The following is a 12,148-nucleotide window of genomic DNA, read 5'->3' as shown; positions in this document are numbered from 1 at the left end:
TGGGTTGTGACCTTGCAAACTGTCCCATGAAAACCCAACCAGCTGCACAGCAAGAGTGGGCAAGGCAGTATTGGAGCTGGCAACAGAAACTGCATAGGTCTTTGTGTGGCACAGACCGCAGCAGTGCTAAATCTCTGTAAACAGATTAGCAAGCTGATCTCCCCCAGTCTCCTGTTGAGGGCTCACTTTAATTTGGCCTGCAATAAAGCAAAGACATCCGTGCTTCAGTCTATTTCTACTCCATAAGTGGTTTCTTAACATCTGGAACAAGAGCTTGACGTCTCTTAATTGCATTGTAGATGGCTAATGTATAAATAAATAAATCCCACCCAACATCTTGTTATGCATATTGGCACTATGTCCATTCATGTACCCCACAAGAACAACCCCCCCATCCCTGTTCAGCTCCCTTCCTTCCTTCTTTTGTTTGCTTGTTCTGAAACAGCATCTTCCAAATTTGGGGCTTTACATGCAGAAGGTCCCACGGTTTCTACACCTAAGGATTATCCCAGGAAAATGGAGGGATCATCCCTGCCTGCTCCCGGGATCCCCTGTGTGTCATTTGGATGCACAGGGATGATCCTGGGATGATCTCGGGGGGGGAAAAAGCAGGTGTAGAAACAGCCTCAATCACCTGCATCTTAAAAAAGGGACATGATCGCTGGTGATGGAAAAGACTTCTGCCAAAGACACTGGAGAAGTGCTACTAGTTAGATAATGCTTGGCTAATAGTATGACCTGATATAAGGCACCTTCCTATGTTCCTAACTGTAATTCTTCTCCACCATGACCCTACTAGTGATTGCAGCTTTTCTAAATCCCGGATTTCCAACTGGACCAAGAGAGATGGACATTCTGGAGGGAAGAACTGGGGCTTGGCTTTGTGTTCGTAGCATGATCTGCAACATTACCCTCTTCTGTCTTGGCCTTATAGGCATGCTGTCAGACTGTTTTTTAGACCCAGGAACCCCCCCATCCCCTCAAATTTGGAATACAACATTGCTGGAGAGGAAAGATGCATGCTGGCTGCTAACCTTGGTGACATATAGCCTTGGCTGCCCCAGATTCCCTCATTTGCAATGCCGTTGAAAACAGTACCTCACTTTTATTTGTTCATTAACTTTTCTTTCTTTCTTTTTAAAAAGTATATCCCTCTTCTCATTACCACTCTATGTGACTATGAAATAATAATGCAAATAAAAATCAGTTTTGAAAAATCTCAGCATCGACTCAAAATGCATCGTGATTAAGCACCAAACATAGGGTGACCATATTTGGGAAACCAAAAAAGAGGACACCTAGTGTGTGGGGGGGGGATGCAGCTTTCTGAGTCCTGCAGAAAGTACGTTATTCCCCCGCCACCTTAAAGAACCCGATTGGAGTGGAGGAGGGGAAAGGATTTCATTCTGCACCACCACCATCCACTCCAATTGGGGCCTTTTCTATAATGTCCACGAATGACCCACTTTCCCCTTTAAGACCTCAATTGGAGCTCGGGGTGGGGGAATGATGTGCCTCAAGAAAGCATGTCATTCCCTCCTGCCATGCTAATGGCAGCCTTAAAGAGGAAGGTGTGTCATTCCAGGACATTATTGAAAATTATAGAAAATCCCCCCTGACACCATGGAAAGAACAAAAACCAGGACAAATCCGGGGAAATCCTGACAGTTGGTCACCCTAACCAAACAGGTCTGTTGGATTGTAAAATGAAATCCTTAAAAGCTCATGAGAAACGGCCAATGTTGCAATGGATCTGTTAAAAGTCACCAGGATTGGACTCTGGCAAACCAGAGCTGGAATGGCAGGGATTTTGTTGCTTCTTGCTCCTGGCAGGGGCTAAAAGCAGCAGGTGCAGCAAGGGCTGGACCTGGGGGCCAAAGTCCAGGGCCCTAAAGGCAGGCTCCCCCCCATCCCACAAGGGGCCACCCAAAGAGTGGCAGGTGATTGACAGAGTGGCAAACAGCCCTGGCATCAGCACCTAGGCTGAGATGGTTATAAAGAACATTGTGCAGACAGGGAGGTGGAAGGGGGGGTGCTGGTTGCACTGTATAGTCTGGGGGCATGTTTACAGGTGCTCATTTTATCATTTCTACAAATACCCTTTTCTGTAACAAAGTGGTGCTTTTTCCCAAATAAATGTGTTTACCATTAGGGTAGCAGAAGCAAACTCCATTTTATGATTGCGCTTTGTGAGTCTTTGATTGACACGTGTGAAACTGCAGGTGCTCAGAGTCTTTTCCTTTCCTTTCTTTAAACAAGGTTAACAAACAGTCCCCCCTCTAACATATGAGGAATGTAGAAGCAGTTTTAAAGCACACAATGATGGTGGTGGTGGTAATGCTGTGTGCGCGTGTGTAGAAGAGAAATGTTACTTGTGTGCTTGACAGCTGAAGTTATATACATGACAATCTAGAGTGGCTGTGTGTGTGTGTGTGTGTGTGTGTGTGTGTAAGGTAATTAAGTCCAGGGTCTCAAATTATTTAGCAGGGCTTGGGTGGCCATGTGCCCTATTTTATAGAGGACAGCCCCTATTTTAGAGATGGGCTGCACAGAGCAAGTCTGCTTTAAACTCAAGGTACCATAAGGAGGGAGAGCCAGCAAAGGTTTTGAAGTTGCCCATCGGCATTTGGCATCTGGACAGCAGACTGAGCAGGCACCCAGGGCATCCAGTCAGATTTTTCCACTATGGTGAGATGTGTTGCATTTCTATTTAAATCATTGTTATTCACATAGGCAAATATTATGCAAATTGGTACCCCCATTTGTCTTCTTTTTTGGTGATGCAATTCCTCTTTTCATGTTGGGGGGTAGGGCACAATGCATAAATGGCCATTGTACTTATAGGGCAGCAGTCAGAGTTGTTTGGAGAGATGTGTACAGCCCATGTCCTGTAGGGCTTCTTCAAGTCAAAAACCAAGACATCGAATTGTACCTAGATTCAGAAGCTCTGGATTGGGTTGCAGTGGTCAATATGTTTCTTTCCACCCTACAAAGAGGCAGTCCGTGGCATCCTGCACAAACCGGCAGCTCCAAGCAGTCTCCAAGGATGGCTCCAAAGTGCCTTGTGGTGACAGTGAATCCTTAAGGATACAAAGGTGTGGATGATGGTGGTAGGCAGCGCCTTAGTGGGCAGGCGGGGAGGCGGGGAGGCTGTTAAACAGCAGCAGTGATGATGAAGAGTCCAGAGGATTTTTTATGACCGGAGAGTAATATAATAATAATTTCTTAATCACCCAAATAACTAGGTGATGTACAATCAATAGAGGACAACAGGACACGCAGGCCTGCAAGTGGTTGACTACCTGTAAATCAAAGGCACAGCAGATGTGCTAAATCAGCACCCTTTGATAGCCGACTTGAACCAGCTGCTGCCCCCAAGGGATCTAGATCCTTGGAATAAATGCCTCCAGCAAGGTGGAGGAGGGCTCTCTAATCACATTTTGGTAGTTCTACATCACGCCGGGAGTTCCCCAATCACGATGGGAAGCCCCAGGGAGCTGTGGAGGTTTGCTCCTTAGCTGCTTTGAGCTGGCAGAGCATGCCCAAAGATCAGCCCTCCTTCCTTGGGCTTTGCTAATGCAGGGCTGGCATTGTGCCTTTGTGAGAGTGTAGTTGATCAGACCACAGAGGTTCTAACGTGCCAATCACCTGAGAATCACAGGCCCTCGGGCACAGTGTTCCCAATAAGTCAGCGAAGGAACATGCTGATGTTCAAAGGGAATCTAAAAATAATATATATTTATATATATGAAAATATCAGGGGAGCACCAAAGAGATGGGAAACTGCCGGGAGTTATTTGAGAGATCTGAGACTGCTCGAATGCTGTGCTTTCTGGAAAGGAAGGGCTCAGCCGGGGCTGAAATGGAAGGGTGCAAGAATTTTGCCAGGACAATTACGAGCTGCAGGATGGGAAAAAAAGAAAAGAAATATGGGCAGGGAAGTGTACACTCCCTGTCCCTCAACTAGTCCACTCCCTGAAAGAAATTTCAATTCTATAACCTATATGAATTATGCAAATAGAACAAATTTGCATGATTTCTCTTGTTTTGCATAGATTTTCTACAATGTTTACTTCTTTGCATAATTTATTCTGGTGTTGTTTTTTAAATGAATCATGGGGAGAGGCAAAGAGATATACAGGATGCACTGAAGCTTCACCTGCAGCCACTGGAAATGGTATTCAGTTATTGCTCCAACTTCGGAGAACTCAGAAGATCTTGTACGCACATGTTTTCAAACATACATTTGCAACAATGAGGGCTAGAAACTTTTTTTTTTAAAATGCAATCTAAGATTTTTAGGGAACTGTGTAAAGTACCCACCACCAAAGCTGGCAATTCTTATGTGCTTTCGTAGACTTAGCATCCCTACAAATACTTAAATATACAATGTATCTATTTAAAAGAATACAATGCAATACAAAACAAAACAACAGAAAGCACAGGAATAGATAAAGATATGTAAGAACAGCTTTACAGATCTAGAACTAGGGCAGGATCTACTGCTTTAAAACATTTCATAACAGTAATGACAACTGTTGTGGCCCAGGACACACTCCATGTACAGTTTTCAAACTGTTTTCAAAGTGTCATATCCTGCTTGGTGTAGTTCTGGCCTAGGTCTCAAAAAAGCTTGGGAGAAAAGAAAGGTCTTTACCTGGCACTGAAAGGACAACAGTGTAGGCACCAGGCAAACCTCTTTGGAGAGGGCATTCCATTGGCAGGGTACCACAATTGAGAAGGCCTTCGCTCTTGTAGCCACCCATCTAACTTCCTTCAGTTGGGGCCACCTATCAGGCAGGCTGTGGTAGTGGGTTTTCCACCAGTGCTTTGTAGGCTGCACCAGCTTCCAGGTCATTTCCAATACCAATTCAAAGTGTTGGTGTTGACCTTTCAAGTCCTAAATGACCTGGGACCAGAGTATCTAAAGGAGCATCTTCCTCCAGGCATGAAACCTCTAAAAAACACACACCAAGAGCTCACCATCACCTTCCAAGTCAGTCTGTTCTACTGCTGAACAGCTCATGACATCAGGGGGTTCTTCCTAAAGCTTACTCAAAATCCCTTTTCTTGCAACTAGAACTGGTTGGTTCAGATCCTACCCTCTGCGGCAACAGAACACGTGTGCCATAGGAGGCATCATCTTAGGAAAGGTATTCTTCCTTTTTCTGAGGAGAGAAAGAGTGTCTCTCCCAAGGTGGTGCTTGCTATCTTCAGCTCTTACAAGCACTTGCATAAAGCATTCTTCTTCATCTTCCTCCTCCTCTTGTTTCTCTTGCTCTTCTTCTTCTTCCTTTTCTTCAAAAGCTGCCTGATTAACTAGAGGACCTATTTATTTGTTTATTTATTGAATTTATATATCCCACCTTCTTTCTCCAAGGAACCCAAGGTGGCATACATAATCCTCCTCTCCATTTTATCCTCACAATGACAACCCTGTAAGGTAGGTTGGTTGAGAGTCTGTGACTGGCCCAAAGTCACCCAGTGGGTTTCCATGGCTGAGTGGGGGCTAGAACTCAGATCTCCCGACTCCCAGTCCAACACTTAAGCCACTACACTGACTCTCTTTCTAGTCTATTAAAAGTTGATTCTTCTAATTCAGCCTTCCCCAACCTGGTGCCCTCTGGATGGGTTGGACTAAAGCTCCCATCATCCCCAGCCAGTGGGCATGCTGGCTGGGAATGATGGAGGTTGCAGACAAACACATATAGAAGGTATCAGATTGGGGAAGGCTGATTGAATTGCTGTTATCGATTAAAAACGTCAAAGCCCCAGTTAGAATCACATCACACACTCTGCATTGCTGTGTGCAATGTCTAATAAGATGTGTTTAAACAAGAGGTGCTGCATTCAATAGATCAATCTTTTGACTGAGAGTGTTTGAATTCACAAGCAAAAAGATAGGCAGTGAAGCAGTGCTTATCATTCCAGGGAAATGTGGGGCAACAAAATAACGACTTGTATATAGTACGTGGCACGGAAGTCCTTTGGGGAGTAAAGGTGTGATGGCTCTAAGGATCCAGGTCAGGAGGCCAGTGGGGCCAGGCCAGTTTTCTTCTGCTGATTGCAGCCTCTGATCAGATGTCTGTGTTCTCAGCTGCAGAAATAGTTCAGTGAGCTCTCTGTGGTGGTCCCTGGTGTGTCCGGCCACTCTGTCACAATATGGGGTTAGCAAGTGTGGTACATTGAACAATTCCTGAAGCATGAGGCTCCTTCCCAAGTCAACAGTAGAAAGAAGAACGATACTAATTGGAATTGTTCTGTTTTCTCAGTTTGGTTGATTGCTCAACGTATATTATCTAAACAACACCCCCCCACCCCCACCCCCCACCCCCGTGTGTGTGTGTGTGTGTGTGTGTGTGTGTGTGTGTTGGGAATCATCTTGTCTTCTTCTTTGCTTTTAGTTTTTATCTTGGTCTTGTGTGTGCAGAGAGTGAGGGTTGGCTCATGGTTTTATGCCCAAAGAGCTTCGGCTATGGGGTTAGGGTTTATATTACATATAGGGTTATTACATAGGGTAATAACATAGGGTTTATATTACATATAAATGTAATAAAATAAAATAAATAAAACAAATTATGCCACTCTGGTGGACAAGACTGGGTTAGATCATATGTTGGCAACCCATGGCCAGCCTGTGGCCCTTGGAGGCCTTCAGTGTGGCCTGTCCAGGTACCTAAGCTGTAATCCCTGCTGCTGAATTACCACCACCAGATTGGGCCACCTTCTCCAAGTTCACCACTCATCTCTTTTGCGGCTTTGGGTAGCAAAACTTTCTTTTTGAGGTGAGAGTAACATGCAGGAGTGAGACTCGCCATGCACCATGTCCCATGACAGTCAGACATCCACTAGCTCACTAAGCAGCAGCCTTCTGCCCAATTGGTTATGGGTTAAAATCAAAGGGTGGAGCGCCATGGTTGGATAATAAGTCCTATATCTGGGATTCTTTTGAGAGCAGTATAGTTGCAAACCGTTCGGGAGGTTGTGGCCAAGGTACAAAATTCTTGTAGGTTTTGAACAAATGCACGATACCAACAGGTGGGTGGTGGGGCAGGCAACCATGGGCCAGAATGGATGCATGGGTCAGATTGCACAGTTGGTTACCATCACAGCTGGGAAAGCTGAAAGGGAATTAAAAGCTGAAAAGGAATATCAAAATCTAGGTCAAGCAACAAAACTGTGCGTATCTTCCCTTCGAGATGCCATTGATAATATTCTAAAAAGCAACGTTTTTTAATTAGGTCACTGCTCATCAAAGCATGTAAGAAAGAGAGGAATGTGCATAAAATACAGCGCAGTGTGATCTAGTTGGAATGAATGGCCGTCCCTTATGGGAAGGTCTTTATGAACAGGGGAGGGGGGAACATGATCGGTTTCACTTTTCAAAAGTGGGAGGAGGTCAGCTTGCAACAATCAGTCTGTGAGGCACACATGTCAAAGACAGAAGAAGTATACTGTGTGTGTGTGTGTGTGTGTGTGTGTGTGTGTGTGTGTGTGCACATGCATGAATAAATGAGTCCCTTCCCTTGCTAATCTGGGATTGCCAGATGCTGCCCTTTCTTTCAGAGGAGCGTGCCTCATTGCGGAACATCACAGCGACAGAAAACCCAATCAATAAAGTGTTTCTGTAGCATTATTTCAAAACACTGCAACAGCTCCATGCAGCACACCCCATCTGACTCTCTCTTTTGGAAACCCTGGTCCGGCATCCAACTGCTAAGAATCCTGCTTCCCCTTAAACTAGGGATGCAAATCAATCTATGGGTGGGTAGGGTAGATTGGTCCCCACCAAGCCCTCTGTGGGCCAGGTGACATCTGATGTCTTTGCCTATTTTAGCCTTTCTCCATGCTGACAAGGGTTTGCAGTGCTGCTCTTCCCAATGCTTGCTTTTTCCCAAGCTTCTCAGTGTGGGTTAAGTCCCCTGCTGGCCCACATTCCAGCCATTATCTCGCATGGAAGGGAGAGTGGTGCACAGGGGAAGCCCTGCTGTTATCTCCAATCTGAGATTGGAGATTACAGCGAAGATTCCCCCAGGAGGATGGGCTTGGATGCTCCTCCCCTCCCCTGGAGGAAGCCATGGGTCAGATCAGGGAGCTTGGCAGGCTGGATTAGATCTAAAGGCCCCTTCCTTAAATGTACTCCCATCTTCCAACCTTTCACAGCTGAACATGCTGGTAACATATCTACCATATCAGAGTCAGTATGACTCTGAATACCAGTTGCTAGGAAGCAGAGAGCTTCGACTATGGGGTGGTACAGAAATGAAATGAACTAACTATCTAATGAGTGGGAGTCTGCTACTGCACTCATGTCCTGTCGTAGGCTTCCCATAGAGGCATGTGATTGGCCACTGTGGGAAACAGGTTGTTGGACTAGATAGATAGGCCTTTGGTTTCTTCCAGCAGCAAGGCCGGTCCTACTATGAGGCAGTGCTGAGATGGCCACCTCAGGCAGCTGATGGTGTGGCGGCTGGGAGCAGTGGCAAGCTGTTGGAGGACAGAGCTATGTGAGCTATGTAGTTTGCCCTATTTTTCCTAAGCTAGCTTGCTGACCTCAGGAGGGCATTGACTCATTGCTAGTGCCAAAATAAGGCTCAACTGTGAGTCAGATCAGCTTCTGTACATGATGCCATTGAGACAAGCAACTCTTTCCCGCTCCATCCAACTACTTTTCCAAACTTGAACGGGTATATCTGAGATTCACCAGATCGAGAGAGAGTACAACACTTTAAAGGACAGACCCCACTCAGTGATAGATATATGAATCCAGCTGGGCATCAAGAATTAATATATATGGGTGGTGTTCCCTGAAACTTCTCTCAAGCCAAGTAACACAAAGTGGTACCATGAAATATAAGTTTTTGCTCAAATAGAATCAGAGAACAACAAAGTATGCAAAGATAAAACAAGCAAACCACATCACTATACAGTTAGGATGATTAGCAGCATAATTGAAATTGTGGCTAGTGTAGTTCTTAGTAAAATGAAAGTTCTATTCCTCTCAACCAACAAAGCAGACATTATTAAGATCTTATAGTGACCTACCTGGCAAGCATGGTTTGCGGAGCATAGGGAGTCATGTTGGGCAGGCTTCTTGTTCTCCCAGGATCTCTCTGGGTCATCAGATCCAACTCTTGCTTTTATAACACTTGTGTGGACAATGACCTAATCTTAAATTTTATAGCTAGTCATATCACTACTCCAATTTCTCTCAAAGTAAACAGGTCTGCCACGGACACCAGATGAAGCTATCCCTGCTAAGCTAAGCTACATGCTGTATCCAACACTTGATTGACCCATTTGTGGCAGCCTTTCTTCATTTCCAGTGTGGTGTAGTGGCTAAGATGTTGGACTGGGAGTCGGGAGATCCGGGTTCTAGTCCCCATTCGGCCATGGAAACCCACTGGGTGACTTTGGGCCAGTCACAAACTCTCAGCCCAACCTACCTCACAGGGTTGTTGTTGTGAGGATAAAATGGAGAGGAGGAGAAGGATGTACACCGCCTTAGGTTCATTGGAGGAAAAAAGGCGGGATATAAAATGCAATAACAATAATAATAATAATAATAATAATAATGTCCAAGAATACATTCCATTACTCACAGTTATCTCATAGCACACACAGAACTCATCACATCTGTTACTGATCACTTACAGTCATCACACACAGATCGTTAGGAATAGCACTCCTATGAAATACAACAAATCCTTATCAATGATGTTCGTTACAGTCATACTGTGTGACACCACCTTGTCTTTCAACTCAGCAAAATGCCTTGCACCAGCCCTGTCCAACAGGATTCTTCTTATGTTCTTAAGAACCTAGTTGCATGAGTATCCAACAGAGGAAGGAACACCAGCCCCTTTTCTGGACAGTATGGAAGCCGAATGGGCTGACACAGAAAGACAGAACAATCTGTCCACCAGTCTGGAATTCCTAGACATCTATGGTGTTGGATTGCAACTTCCCATAATCCCCAGCGAGCATGGCCGTACAGGATGGGTATAAATGCTAAGCTGAAGGTTCTTGTCTATAATTTTGGCTTGAAACTGAAAGCGGTGAGGGAGGAGAAAAGGGGAGCAAAATTGCCACCCTCCCCTCTCTCTTTTTCCACGGCTGGGGCCAATTTCACAGCAGTGTTGCAGCAAGAGCTCAGTGGAGGCTTATTGATGGCAGCAGCAGTAGCAATGAGAGATCTTTCTGGCAGCCACCATGTTCAGCCCCACCTCAGCAACAATGGCCTCTGAGAACAATCCTACATCATCATGTAGCATCTTTCCAAGATGGCTTCTGGGAACAAAATCGTGGCTACTAGGGAGGAATCTCATTATGGTTCCCTCTGCCACCAGTGTGCCCCATTGAATTAGGGGAACCCATGACTGTTTTTGAAGAAGAACAAAAATCACAATGAGAATTTCAGTCATTAGCCCAGAATATCGTCCTTTCTTCACTGTGTTTATAGTGGAACTGCACAATTTCACACAGCCGTTAAAATGGATGTACATCTAAATACTGCATTATCTCTGATATTTTAAAAAGCAGGATAAAGGTCATAAACCACAGGAGACATCCTGGAGGTTGGAGACATCGTGCAAAGGACCCACAAACTTCTGTGAGTGAGCAATCACGAACGTGTAATTAAAGCCTCATGTAGAAATGCTCTAGGTTATCATCGGTTAGGCAGGCATTGTTATTTAGGAGTGAGCCCAGCCTGAGAAATCAATCTTTGCAATATCCCTGCAATTTTTTCACCAGTGAGTATTTGAAGTCTCTCATTTTATTTTATTTTTATTTACAAACAAACAAATACATCCAATTTAAATATAATTTTTGATAGAGGTTAGTGTATTTAATGCTTTTCGCCCTTTACTTTATAGACAAAAATATAGGTGGAATCTATTGATTGCTAGGATTTTTTCATTATGGTTCTTCTTCACCACATTTGGCTTCTTTCACATTATCTCTGGAAAGGTTTTGACAAAAAATGCTGCATATGTCCCTGATTTGTACATAAAATCAAATCATGCCATCGCTTAAAAAGATCAGATATTTTGACTCTGCCTTTAGCGAATTTCAGCCGGCAATTCCATTTTTCTGCCATGAGCCTTTGCCACAGCTTCATGTTGCAAGGTGGCAGAAGTCCTGCAGTTTTCCAGCTCGAGCACAATCCATTCCTTAGATGTCACGTTTGCATTTTGTTCTTCCCATATTTTTAATAGCGCGAACGGCTGACGTCAGACACACAGACGGATGCGTGATCTTTGCCATTTCTGAGAATTCCATGTTCCAAAAGTGTAACACGACAGGACGTGACCACCGCTGTACAGTCAGGAACGGCCTGCTTTTTGCTGCCTGACAAAGCCGGCCCAAGAGCAGCAGCTGGGAGTGCAGGCGAGCAGACGGCTGTCCGAGGGGAGATTTCCCTTGGGAGAGGCAATGACTGCTCAGGCCTTCTCCAACCCATAAAAGAAGCTGGGTGGAGCGTGCTGCTTGCAGCCAAAGTGGAGCGAGCTGCAAGGAGGGAGGGGTGGGCGTCAGACAGCTGGTGGGATGGGAGAAAAGCACTTCTCTATTCAGCCCTGCCTCTCTTTGACCCTGTCATTGCTATATAGCGTGGCAGGCAAACAGCCTTGAGTTTTAGGCTTTCTGGCTGGGAAAGAGAGGTCGTTACTAGGGGGTCTTTCCTCGAGAAACCTGGGCGCTCCCTGCCCTGCCGTCGAGATGGACTTCCTTTTGGCCGTGATGGACCCTTGTCTTGCCACCTGAGGCTGGCTGCGCGTGACTTCAAATGGAGCCCAGAACTGTGTCTTTTGGGGTTATCAGACTTCACAGTCCCTCTTACCTGCAAAGTATCTGTCACCTGCCCTCTGCTATCTGGAAAATCAGGTCTCCCGAGCAGCGGTGTCTCAACCCTGGAGGCTTCCCCATACCCTTAGGTGCGAGTGGGGAGTGGGTGGGGGGAAAGTGAGACGGAGCTTTTTGGCAATTTCAGCTTTAAGAGCCTCAAAAGTCTCGCTCAAATCCCCTCCTCTTGCATTCCGGGAGTATTCCTTAGCCAGGTCTCTCTGCCTGTCTGTTTGCTCTATGTTGTTCCTCTTTCGGGGGGGAAGGTATAGAACAGAATTTGCACTGCAGGCCCTGAAGCAAG

At 45.4% G+C, this 12,148-nt stretch overlaps 1 protein-coding gene across 1 annotated transcript in view; it reads right to left on the bottom strand.

Moving 5' to 3' along the window:
- The window catches only part of CDC42EP1 (CDC42 effector protein 1), a 258,720-nt gene that overhangs the window by 136,725 nt on the left and 109,847 nt on the right, over window positions 1-12,148 (bottom strand). The gene's annotated exons all lie outside the window — the stretch shown is intronic.

The sequence above is a fragment of the Elgaria multicarinata genome, chromosome 9, assembly GCF_023053635.1.
Source record: "Elgaria multicarinata webbii isolate HBS135686 ecotype San Diego chromosome 9, rElgMul1.1.pri, whole genome shotgun sequence".
Lineage (NCBI taxonomy): Eukaryota > Metazoa > Chordata > Lepidosauria > Squamata > Anguidae > Elgaria > Elgaria multicarinata.
Note: the sequence above shows the minus strand (reverse complement) of the source record. Positions and strands in the feature narration are given on the sequence as shown.